The 14,006-nt window shown below is 35.1% G+C and overlaps 1 protein-coding gene across 5 annotated transcripts in view; it reads right to left on the reverse strand.

Moving 5' to 3' along the window:
• Positions 1-14,006, reverse strand: part of ADGRG6 (adhesion G protein-coupled receptor G6) — a 1,156,656-nt gene that overhangs the window by 155,394 nt on the left and 987,256 nt on the right. The window lies entirely within an intron of this gene.

Below are 14,006 nucleotides of genomic sequence, written 5' to 3' on the forward strand. Positions count from 1 at the left end.
TTTTCTTTCCTTTGATGTATTGCTATAGCTTTCTTATCTGCATCAGCAAATTGCTTATCATATAATTCATTCCACTGATTGAACAGCCTGTCATTCAGAATTTCACCATTTAACCTGTCTACTTCTGAAATGAGATTGGATAACTTTTCATCATTTTTCTGTATTAGCATCTTAAGATAATCAAAACCAAAACTATCAAATAACTTGTTAAATTCATTGATGGTATCATCATTAAAATCATGTCCCATGGGTAATTTAAAAAACCTGATACCCTTAGGCACAACATGTAACATTAAACATTTGCTAAAATAGGCATTTTCAATTTTTATGTTCTTAATTGTAACAAGCTTTTTGCCCATCAGATATATTTTATCCTTAATGTTATTTTTAGCAACGTACTCATTCACACTTTCAGTTCTAACATTGTGATTAGCTTTGTGTTTATTATATCTGTCAAAATTAAATTCATCATTTAAAAATCTATCAAAAACACAATTGTTACCACTGTAACGTCTATTCTTATTACCCGGTATGTTGCTACGTACTGATTTTATAACAAAAGGACTTGTATGTAAATCTATACCTTTATTAGAGTCCATATAGTTTTTGGTACTAGCTGCGTAAGTCCTAGTTGGTGCTGTCCATTTAGGACGAGCACCTAAACGGTCATTGTCTTCCCTTGTTTGAAATAAACTAAAGTCAAATGTGAAATCTTCTGATAGCGACTTGCTGCCACGTTCCCTCCTCAATTCCTCACCGCGTTGATTAGTAGCAGATAATACATTGTCCATAGGGCTACCTTGCCCATTTGGGATCGCTATTTGCGTGCTCGCATCGATCCTTAACACAATCGAAGAGTTTAACAGATCATTCCTTTCCATTCGTTCCCCACTAGACGTGAATGAAGTTTGTCTGCACCGCAAAGAACGTTTGGCGTCGATACTGCCAATAGCAATGGAGCGTCCTACCAGCTCCATAAGCTTGGTCATCTCCTCCTTAAGTGTGCTTATTTCATTGCGAATGGATACTAACTCACTCTGGTCCGATAGAGCCTGAGTGCCCTCGTTGTTTTCCATACCTTCGGCAGCTGACCAATCCTCCCCAATAACAGCAACAACTTAAATGATGCAAAAGTAGCTTCAGGTAGGATAACAAATAACGAAAAAAGCCTCGGCTCAGACACACTGAGTTTATTTGTAACACAAAATAAAATGAAGTACGTTAAGCGCTTTCATCTGAGACCAGACTTCTTCAGAACGTACAACAAACTACTCCAATTGTTTAAATAGATCGTCTGACCCAAAATTGGCGCCAAAAATTTTCTGCAGTGCAATAATACTCAAATACTTATATAAAAATACACATTGGTGAAACTACTAAATGTCACTGTATAAATAGTAATAATTCATATACAATAAAATATAAAAAATACTACATAATTTATGTACAAACATATATAACTAAAAAATGTACAAAATGTAAAAATATATATATATAATTAATATAACAACTTGAATGGTATGTAATCTATGATCAACCTTTTGCCCGATCTATTTAAACAATTGGAGTAGTTTGTTGTACGTTCTGAAGAAGTCTGGTCTCAGATGAAAGCGCTTAACGTACTTGATTTTATTTTGTGTTACAAATAAACTCAGTGTGTCCGAGCCGAGGCTTTTTTCGTTATTTGTTATCCTACCTGAAGCTACTTTTGCATCATTTAAGTTGTTGCTGTTATTGGGGAGGATTGGTCAGCTGCCGAAGGTATGGAAAACAACAAGGGCACTCAGGCTCTATCGGACCAGAGTGAGTTAGTATCCATTCGCAATGAAATAAGCACACTTAAGGAGGAGATGACCAAGCTTATGGAGCTGGTAGGACGCTCCATTGCTATTGGCAGTATCGACGCCAAACGTTCTTTGCGGTGCAGACAAACTTCATTCACGTCTAGTGGGGAACGAACGGAAAGGAATGATCTGTTAAACTCTTCGATTGTGTTAAGGATCGATGCGAGCACGCAAATAGCGATCCCAAATGGGCAAGGTAGCCCTATGGACAATGTATTATCTGCTACTAATCAATGCGGTGAGGAATTGAGGAGGGAACGTGGCAGCAAGTCGCTATCAGAAGATTTCACATTTGACTTTAGTTTATTTCAAACAAGGGAAGACAATGACCGTTTAGGTGCTCGTCCTAAACGGACAGCACCAACTAGGACTTACGCAGCTAGTACCAAAAACTATATGGACTCTAATAAAGATATAGATTTACATACAAGTCCTTTTGTTATAAAATCAGTACGTAAGCGTGCGGGTAATAAGAATAGACGTTACAGTGGTAACAATTGTGTTTTTGATAGATTTTTAAATGATGAATTTAATTTTGACAGATATAATAAACACAAAGCTAATCACAATGTTAGAACTGAAAGTGTGAATGAGTACGTTGCTAAAAATAACATTAAGGATAAAATATATCTGATGGGCAAAAAGCTTGTTACAATTAAGAACATAAAAATTGAAAATGCCTATTTTAGCAAATGTTTAATGTTACATGTTGTGCCTAAGGGTATCAGGTTTTTTAAATTACCCATGGGACATGATTTTAATGATGATACCATCAATGAATTTAACAAGTTATTTGATAGTTTTGGTTTTGATTATCTTAAGATGCTAATACAGAAAAATGATGAAAAGTTATCCAATCTCATTTCAGAAGTAGACAGGTTAAATGGTGAAATTCTGAATGACAGGCTGTTCAATCAGTGGAATGAATTATATGATAAGCAATTTGCTGATGCAGATAAGAAAGCTATAGCAATACATCAAAGGAAAGAAAAGAAATTAATTAGAGATGTTGATTTATATGCTAATAATAGGGCTTATGTATGGCCAAAACAGAAGGTCAGTTAGCAGTATCATACTGAAAAGTTACCGGGCATTGATAGGAGGGATAATGACGAATTATATCAGCAGGGAGTTTATCATTCATCAAAAAACTTTTACGGGGCAAGGAACAGGAAATGGAGATAAATGAACTGCATATAGTCAGGACCCATCAACAACAGAGTAACGCATATGAATTAATTGAGGACGTGTCAAATAAACTACACACGGATGCATCTATTTTGATAGATGATGCTAAGACCATGGACACGGATGCATCCATTTTGATAGATGATGTTAAGACTATGGACAGGGTAGAAGACTATGTCAATGATTCCAACGCAGTATTGTTAGATAATACAGATAAAAAGGACAACATATTATTTACCAAAAATGGGTTCAATGTATTTAATTATACAAAGTACAAAATTACAGATGAATTCATTAGTTTATTCTCCAAGGGGATGAAGTTCATACCCACTGTACGTTTCAATCTTGTTGACACTATTATGGAAGTAAAATTATATTGTAGGAGATTGAATTTAGCATTATTTTTTGACCAGCAGTCCAAAGGGACAGAATTAAACATACATAGTGATTTGAGAAAGAAAAGCACTTTTATACCTCCTAGTAACCCTAATATCCAATTGTTTGAGAAAACGGTGTGCAGTGACATGTATAAAATTAAAGCTATGGACAACAATATAGAGTTCAACCTTACTAAGATAGAACAAGAATGCCTTACAGAATTTATCAATAACAGGCAAGTTAGATTGATGAAACCCGATAAGGGTGGAGGCATTGTTATGATCAATACAACGGACTATATTAGGGAGATACAGAACATTTTATACAACTCAGGGAATTATGAAAAAATATCAACCAATGAAATCAATATTGGACATAGGAGGGTAGACATGGCTTTGGAAGAATACTGGCTTGACAAGAGGATCACAAGTGAGATATATGAGTACATGAAAGTTGAATATCCGGTGTTAGCCACATTGTGGGAATTCCTAAGGTGCATAAAAATTTAGAACATCCACCTTTTAGGCGTATTATTTCAGGCAGTAGGTCTAAAACATTTCCCTTAGGTAAAGTTATAGATACATGGGTCAAACCAGTATATAAGGTTACACCACATCTTATTAAGGACTCATGGACATTTTTATCACAACTAACCCCACAGATATGGAAAAAGGAGTTAAGATTTTTAACTATCTATGTGATCGATTTATTCTCTTGTATCCCTAAGGACGTTGGGCTAGAGTATTTTTCTAATAGTCTAAGAAAGAAGACAAATATGAGTTGGGATAGAGTTTGTCTTATAACGGACATGATGGGTGTGATACTTGAGAGTAATTATATTCAGTTCCAAGGCGAGTTATTCAAGCAAACCAGAGGCGTGGCCATGGGTGCATCTTGTGCCCCGATTTTTGCCAACATGGTAATGCTGGAATGGGAATCTGAATATATTTTTAAATCCGAATTTTATCAGTACATTAGGTACTATACCAGATTCCTAGACGATTTGCTTATATTATGGGATGGCCCGTTGGTGGAAATAGACAAATTTATAAAGTATATCAACAGTACAACAGAGTTTTTGAGATTCACCCATGTTTTAAAGGAAGAAGGAATAGCATATCTCGACACATATATAAGTCATGGGGACACCGGGTTCAAGTCTTGTATCTATAGAAAGGACACGTTTTCCAATGACTATTTGTCATACTCCAGTAACCATCCCAAGCATGTATTTAAAAACATTTACAAAGGCCAATGTATAAGAGCAGCCCGGATGTGCTCAACAAAAGATACTATGATGAGAGAAATAGATCTAATCAAAACTATGTTCTTAAATCGGGGGCACCCCAAGAAAGTTTTAAATGGGATTAATAAATATATAATAGAAGAATGGGGAAATAAGTACAAACCCTTATTAGGAAATAATAATATCAATATTATTATCAAGGGAGAACATATGTCATCTGAGCATGGTCTAAGGGTATGCGTATTGACTTATTCACCTATAGTTAAATACATAGAAAATTGTTTGAAGGAGCGATGGAATCAATTTGTAGTCAATAGGGAATCTATGTCCATTTTAGGTATGGATATGAAAATAGTATACAAGACAGGATTCAATATTAAAAAATTGCTGGAAAGTTCAAAAGGTATATCTGCTAGAGTCAATAAACATACTACCAAATGTGGAAATTGCAATCAATGCCAATACATTAAAGTTTGCAGAGGTACCAGGTTAAATAATACAAATTCAACATTTTTACCAAGCATTAATGGCAATTGCAGTTCTACATTTGTGATATATTTGGCTACCTGTGTAGCATGCAACGCATTCTACATAGGTAAGACAGAAAGATATTTTAAAGAGCGTATTCTGAGCATCAGTACGCCATCAGTAAAAAAGACAGTAGGAATGCTTTGTACCGTCATATGGTTAACACTAATGAAAGTCATTCATTTTTGTTTCATATTATTGATAAGGTGGAACAATCACCATATGGGGGTAACATCAAAGCTTTGCTTGGATTGAAAGAAAGTAGGTGGCAGATTATTTCTGATGCTACATACTTTCCAGGTATTAATGACAACATCAGTATAAAACCATTTTTAATTTTGAAAAAATAGGTAGAGGATAGGTGTTTCGACTACCATGTCTACTATGTTCACAACAGTTGTAATCGTACAGTAATATAGCCATATATTACACAGTCAATGCTAAGGATTATTAGGAGCATGCATTTCAAGCCTCCATTATTTATTATTTATTAGGGTTACATTCAGGTACTTTTATAGGGCAAAAGGTTGATCATAGATTACATACCATTCAAGTTGTTATATTAATTATATATATATTTTTACATTTTGTACATTTTTTAGTTATATATGTTTGTACATAAATTATGTAGTATTTTTTATATTTTATTGTATATGAATTATTACTATTTATACAGTGACATTTAGTAGTTTCACCAATGTGTATTTTTATATAAGTATTTGAGTATTATTGCACTGCAGAAAATTTTTGGCGCCAATTTTGGGTCAGATGATCTATTTAAACAATTGGAGTAGTTTGTTGTACGTTCTGAAGAAGTCTGGTCTCAGATGAAAGTGCTTAACGTACTTCATTTTATTTTGTGTTACAAATAAACTCAGTGTGTCCGAGCTGAGGCTTTTTTCGTTATTTGTTATCCTACCTGAAGCTACTTTTGCATCTACTATGCAACTGACAACAAAGCAGTGCTTTAGAATATCTAGCATATTTAGTGAATATTTATTTTGAGGATGGACACGCTATTTTTGCTTATATAGCCTTAGTTTGTTATATCAACTGCACTGAGATGCATGGTATTTTCAAAGAAACGCTTTACGTCTGCTGCAGCATATTATGGCAGCTTTCCACCTGCCTGCTTCTGTTAACCAAAAGTTTGATAACCTATCCCATAGTACATTGCATATGCAGGGCAGGATTAGTTCTGAGGCTTCATGACAGAATGGTATTGGCAGTCACAGTTCCTGTACCAGCAACATAGGAAACATCAACGTCAGCAAAAAGGGCTTCTACTAATCCACATGCTGATTAGCACTGCCCTTACAGTCTTTGTGTCATTATGGCACAGATGAATCTAATCTGCATGTTACCAGTTTATGGTACAAATGAGCCTAATCTGCATGCTACCAGTTCATGAGCTAGCTTTCTAATCTATATTCTAGTAGTTTATGAGTTAGCAATTCATATTGACAAAGCAGTTCGCTGAAGTCATATGATCTGAAGAACCACTCCATGATTCTCTTACAGTGTGTGACTAGGAAATGATAAAATACAACGCAGTATACTTCTCTGTATAAAATACAATGCAGTATACTTCTCTGTATAAAATACAATGCAGTATACTTCTCTGTATAAAATACAATGCAGTATACTTCTCTGTATAAAATACAATGCAGTATACTTTGTAAAAAATACAACGCAGTATACTTCTCTGTATAAAATACAACACAGTATACTTCTCTGTATAAAATACAATGCAGTATACTTCTCTGTATAAAATAAAATGCAATATACTTATCTGTATAAAATACAACACAGTATACTTCTCTATATAAAATACAATGCAGTATACTTTGTAAAAAATACAATGCAGTATACTTCTCTGTATAAAATACAACGCAGTATACTTCTCTGTATAAAATACAACGCAGTATACTTCTCTGTATAAAATACAATGCAGTATACTTCTCTGTATAAAATACAACGCAGTATACTTCTCTGTATAAAATACAATGCAGTATACATCTCTGTATAAAATACAACGCAGTATACTTTGTAAAACATACAACGCAGTATACCTCTGTATAAAATACAACGCAGTATACTTCTCTGTATAAAATACAACACAATATACTTCTCTGTATAAAATACAATGCAATATACTTCTCTGTATAAAATACAATGCAGTATACTTCTCTGTATAAAATACAACGCAGTGTACTTCTCTGTATAAAATACAACGCAGTATACTTCTCTGTATAAAATACAACGCAGTATACTTTGTAAAAAATACAACACAGTATACTTCTCTGTATAAAATACAACACAGAATACTTCTCTGTATAAAATACAACGCAGTATACTTCTCTGTATAAAATACAATGCAGTATACTTCTCTGTATAAAATACAACGCAGTATACTTCTTTGTATAAAATACAATGCAGTATACTTCTCTGTATAAAATACAATGCAATATACTTCTCTGTATAAAATACAACGCAGTATACTTCTCTGTATAAAATACAATGCAGTATACTTCTCTGTATAAAATACAACGCAGTATACTTCTCTGTATAAAATACAACGCAGTATACTTCTCTGTATAAAATACAACGCAGTATACTTCTCTGTAGATACAAAATCACTGGTAAGGCATGGCTGAGATTAGTATCCCCATAAATCTTTATTCACACTGCCTTTTCCAAGGACTGCAGAAAAGCAATCAAATTCTCCACTTGATACTTTAAAGTCATCAATTAATTTGCAAGCCATTGCTATTTTTGTAATTTATTTTGTAGTTATAGGACTCTTCTGCAAATCCTTTCTCTTCTGCATATCTTTCTGCTTATTGCTATCCTTTTTTTTATTTCTCTCCATACCTGGCAACATTCTTCTACCCTACCTTTTTCTACACTTGTGCCTTTTCTATTTTTTTCCTCATTCTTTGTCTTTATTCTTCTTCTCTTCATTTTTTTTAATAAATACAGCATTCAGTTAAGAGCACCCCCCCCTCCACACACACACGCGCACACATAAATATACATACATAACATCAATCAGTTCTAAATATAAACATCAGCAGAGCTGTGTACAGACAGAAGCAGGAAATTATTCTATTTGAATTGCAGGAGTTTTATAACCTTATCCCATTCTTAGAACATGATTCTCCTAGCTGCTATTACTAAAGTAAAGATAGGGCTGGATTCATAAAGATTACTGCAAAGTATGCACTTTCTAAATTCACAAATAGCCCTATCCAGAGCCAGATCATGGTGAAATGGGGCCCTAGAAAAGGGAATGGGCCAGCAACCCCTCTCCCTGCAGTCTTTCTGGTATCCTATTACTCTCTCTCTCTACTCCAGTTACCATTATCTCTACTTAAAACTGTCACTGTGCTTACTATTTTTTTTTTCTTTACTTTTGAAATGAAGGTAGAGATATGGATTCAATTTAAAACTTTCAATTTAAATGTATTTTTGACCAGGTTAGTCCCACTAGGCTAGTAACGTCTTTTCAGGCAGATCCTTGGCGATAGTTATACCACTAGGGTAAATTTGACCAGGGCATTGGGGAATCTCTCCCTACTCTTTTCGATAGCTCAGGTGAATGTAAAAGATATCACAGTGCCTACCATTAATACAGATAGACTGGGCCTCAGTTTAACATCTCATCCAAAGAACAACTCACTCAGGAGCGCAAACACTGGTTGATTGTTTATATTAGGACACACCAGGATATGCAGTAGCAAGCGTTGGCCCCAGTGTTATGTGGGACAACTTTATACTGTCATACCTATTTTTTTATTGTTGCTCTTAAGAAAATGATATGTAAAAGACAGTGTAAAGTCTATCAGAGGACTTATGGGGTCTATATTACATTTTCAAAACTTTCAAACATCGAACACCATATGGTCGACACCATATAAGCGGTGCTTGAAATTTCAAAAATATAATAAAAAAATAAAAATAAAAAACTATACTTACCTAAAAGCTGTAGGCAGGGGGGAAGCCCCCCTGCACCCCCCACTCCCCACTACTTAAATATTTCTACTCCAAGATCACACTGCATTGAAGTAAAGGGAAAATATTCCCTATGGTGATTTCCGTGTTATGTGTGAGAAGTTTCGACATTTCGACCAGTCGGGTTCTCTCAATACTCGTTCGCTGTTTACAATTTTTGATCACGTGATAGGAACCCAACTTATGACCCTACATCCCCCAAAAGGAATAAAAGGCACTTAAAACTGTGTATAGTGATGGGGAGTGTCAGCCCTCATGCTGGATGTGTGTTTTTGTCTTTCACTGACATTAAGTTTGTAATGTCCAACATTAGGGTTTCCATTTTTTATATTTTAAGTTTAAGCTTTTTAATGTTGCAAAAAGTACATAATTACAATAACAATTACAAAATGTGCAAAACACTTAATTGACAACCCCATCAGGATGTCAAACAAGTCGGCTCCACCCCCACCTGCAGCAAAGTATGATGGCATGTTCAAATATAAACAATCAACCAATATTCCTCCCTTAAATTGCACTGCAGTATCAGTAATCTATCTACATGGTGTGGGAATAGAACTCACAACTTTCTGTTCAAAATGAAAGCATGCTACCTGTTGTGCTACTAACACAGCTTTGCAATGCTGTAGGATAGCACTTATGACTATTTCTAAGCAAGACAATTGCAAATTGAAAATGGACTTAGCATGAGCAACAGTAAACGTCTCTTCCCTTGGAGCTAACATTCCTTGAAAAAGCATTTAAGCTCACATTCTTTGAAAACAAACTGAAACTCACTTTCCTTGAAAAATGCACTGAAACTCACATTCTCTGAAAATGCACTGAAGCTCACATTCCTTGAAAGTGCACCTGTGTAGTTTTTTTGAAGTTTTTTTTTCCATGAAGCAGTGAAACAAAAGTGTACAAACCAATAAAAGACAACATTTATCAAACTCTCACAGTTGGTATAGAAGATTAAGGGTCTTGTCTCCTGTAGCCAAGGTACAGGGTTTGAGCCAGAGCAAACTAATTAACCAACCTGACATCCCTAACTAGGGCATTTCACACACACACACAGACAAAGTACCTGCTGAAGAAACATGCTTGTCTCCTGCTGTACTCTATGAAAGAAAGTTCTCTGTAAGCAATTTCTCCCAGTATAATTTCTCCAAGACTTTGGGGTTTCTAACACCATGACAGGAATGGACCCCATTCCTAAATGAAATTATGATTAAAGATCATGAAATTAGTAATGTTTCAGGCTTGGATGTTAGCCAAAAGTGCTCTTCACAGCACCTACAATGTGGCCGGAACTGACTCTTTCTTCAATTCATACAGAGTTACTTGTATCAGTTGTTTGTCTTTTGGCTTTTTCCCAGTGAGGGGTCGCCACAGTGGAACTCCGGTCCGTTAATTATTGGCAGTAGATTTTTATGAACGCTGAGGTACCAGCTCGACGTTCAACCTTCAACGAAGGCACGCCCATTTACACATGTCTTTCGAATGCCTATCCAACCACAGGGAGGACATGCAGACTCCACACAGAAAGCACTCCCCACACTCCAGCCGAGAATCGAACAAGAGAACCTCTTGCTGTAAGGTGACAACGCTACCGCTGCACCACCGCAGATTACAGTTACTTCTAAATACAACTGTAAATTGTTTTTATGAGACCCATTGCTCCTACTACTAGTGCAACTGTCTGGGTATCCTACTTCCACATTGCCCTCATTCCTGCCTGCAAATCCTGGTATTTTATGACTTTGTATCTTTCTTTACATAAGACACTGTAATCACAGGATGTAGCAATTTCAATTATTAATGCTACTTTTGTCTTCTTTTCGTGGAGTACTATATCTGGTTTGCTTGCATCTGTTTTTCAAACTGTTGGTAATGGATAATCCCATGTGATATAAACTTCATCATTTTCTATAATGCTTTGTGGCTCATGTTTCCAATGCTTCTCAGATACTTTAATATTACAATGTTTGCACAATCCCCAATGCAACAGTCTTGCCACATTATTATGCCTTTCAGTATACAGGCCCCCTGCCATTACTATGTTAACGTTAAGCTGCTGTCTGATTTTTGTCTACTTCTGGTTTGATTTCCATTCCCCCTTGACAGCAATATGCTCCTGCTAAACTAAGCAGGGAAGTCATATTAGACTTGCTGTCACCATACTTTAAAATTTTCACTATGTTTGGATCTTGTGAGGTCAGCAGATATATGATTGCAGATCTATACATATACAGTAAGTAGCTTTGCAGAGGCCCATACCTCATTCAAAATGGGAAATATATAATCGTGGTATACACTGATTTTTATAAATCATTTAATAAGCATGAAGCATTTTTTTCCTGTCCAATTGATCCAATACTGTTTGGGGCCAGTCAATCACCCCATAACTGAAAGTTAAAACAGGAGGAGCAAATTGGTTTAAAGCTTGGACTTTGTTCCTAGATATCAGGGCTGTTTTCAATTTTAATTTTAGTTTTGTAAAATATTCCTTACTAAGTTTTATTCCCATTTGTTCATGTTTTATTGTTGATCCTTTATCAGTTCCCAAATATTTATACAATCCCTCCTGCTCAAATTCCTTTATATCACATTCTTGTCCCAAACTGATATTTTCTTGGTTCTGCAGCTTTCCTGCCTTAAAGGTTGTTTTTGCACATTTATTAAGACCAAGTGACATTCTTCTATGATCTGAGAAAGATTTGACCACTTACAGTTGTACTTTCAGTTTTTCATCTGATAAACTATGCAGTTTTAAATCATCCACAAAAAGAAGACGAGAAGTCTTTACACTTTGTTTTCTGGGAGCCAAATTGTAATCATGGCCTAATCTGTTAAGTAGACAGCTTAATGGGTTAAAGGCAAGGCAAAAAAGCAGAAGTGACAAAGAGTCACCCTGGAATATCCCCCTTTGAATTTTTATCTCTGAGATAATAATTTGTCCATTATCATGGCTTAGCTGCAAAGTGGTCTGCCACTGTTTCATCTTCACTGTAATATAATCAATCAATGTAGGGTGTATCTTATACATCTGTAAGCACTATTTCATCCAGGAATGTGGGATGCAGTCAAATGCTTTTTTGTAGTCTGTCCATGCCATACTTAGATTCTTCCCCTTTTCCCAATTCTCCACTATGAATTTAAACAACAAATGATCGTTTGTTCCATATGACTTTCTTTTGTTACGCTTTTGTTCTACTGCCATGATTGAGTTTTCTTCTAAGTGACTATAAACTCTGTTGGCATCAGTTCCAGTGTATAGTGTAAACATTGTCGGAAAGGAAGTTATTGGTCGATAGGTTTTAGGATATCTTGTAGGTTCACTCTTAAGGAGGAGTATAATTTTTCCTGTTGTTAACCAGGTTGGCATCTGTTCTGGCTGTGCATATAAATAGTTCTTATTCAGGGCTAAATGTTTATGTAAGGATGCTAATACTTTTAGCCAGAAATTAGGTACTACACCTGGCTTGGGTTTTCCAACTAGGAGCTTCTCTTAATTTTGTTTCAATTTCTCTGGCTGCTACTTCATCCCAGTTCATATCCTGTACATTTGAATTTCTTATTCTTTCCTTTACTTCTTATATCCATTCAGCATCTTTGTTATATTCTATAGGATCTTCATAAATATTTTTCCAAAATGTGTCTATTTCTTTTTTTTTTTTTTTTTTTGTGGTGTTTCTATTCCTTTTGCCTTGTTTCCCATTTCCCTATAAAACCTTTTTGTGTCATCAATAAATTGTTTTTTTTTTTTGTACTTTTCCTTGATAGTTATCTGCATATCATCTAAGTTTTTCTGCCTGTGCTGATATCTTTAGCTTATTATTTACAATAGTGTATGATATAGCCAGTCTGTTTTGATACTGAGCATTGCTTTTATCATGTCTATCTATGTATTTTTGTTGATCTGCTCCCTTTTATTGTACTATTTTAACAGTGACACATCTTGTTTTAATTGTTTTATAGTTTTTGTGTTTAAAAACTTCCATGATGGCATTTGATTTCTCCCCTTCCTTCCCCTTATTGCCCCGTGTTTATTGGTAAGACTTTATCTGTTATTAATTTAGCTGCAGTAATATATCCTATTTACTTCTGTTATATTACATGGATTTCTATAAACAGCCTTGATTACTGTGTTCCTTTGTTTTATCAGACTTCTAACATTTTGGGTCTGATTGAATTTCTGTAATCTATTTCTTTCATTGGTCTTACTATGTCTATCCATTTCTATTATATCAAGTAAATCTTCCTCTAGATCATTTTCTTCTAAACTAAGTGCACATTCTGAGTTCTTCATTTCCTTTGGGGATTTTACAGAAGGTTCCAAAACATCTTCCTGTGACATACTCTCTTCAGCTTCATCCTGTCTCAACCATTGCGCTTTCATATGGGAACTCACTGGCTTATCAATCCACAACATTAACTGTATCAGAGTTGCCACAGTTTCCTGTTCCTTTCCTTGCTGTGCAACCCCAAATGAACATTTGTACTGATTTCCTCCCGAAGGTTCCAAAATATCTTCCTATGGCAACTGATCAGATGCTTCCTGCTCCACTAGTTTCTCCTTAATTTGGAGACTCATTGTTCTATCATGCTGTGATGTTATCAGAGTTAGATGTTTTACACTAATTCATTTATTTTGCAGGTAATCCATAACTTCAGTTTCTATTTCTTTAACTTCTCCATTACTTATCCTCATTTCTACTCCCCTCCCCTTTGTTTTCTTAATTTTTGTATTGTAAAATTTTCCATATGTGGATGCCTTTGCCTATATTTCTCTTCAAGTATCTTTGGTGCTACTTTTTGTATTGATT

The sequence above is a fragment of the Protopterus annectens genome, chromosome 1.part0 (assembly GCF_019279795.1).
Source record: "Protopterus annectens isolate FY-2018-M chromosome 1.part0, PAN1.0, whole genome shotgun sequence".
Taxonomy (NCBI): Eukaryota; Metazoa; Chordata; order Ceratodontiformes; family Protopteridae; genus Protopterus; species Protopterus annectens.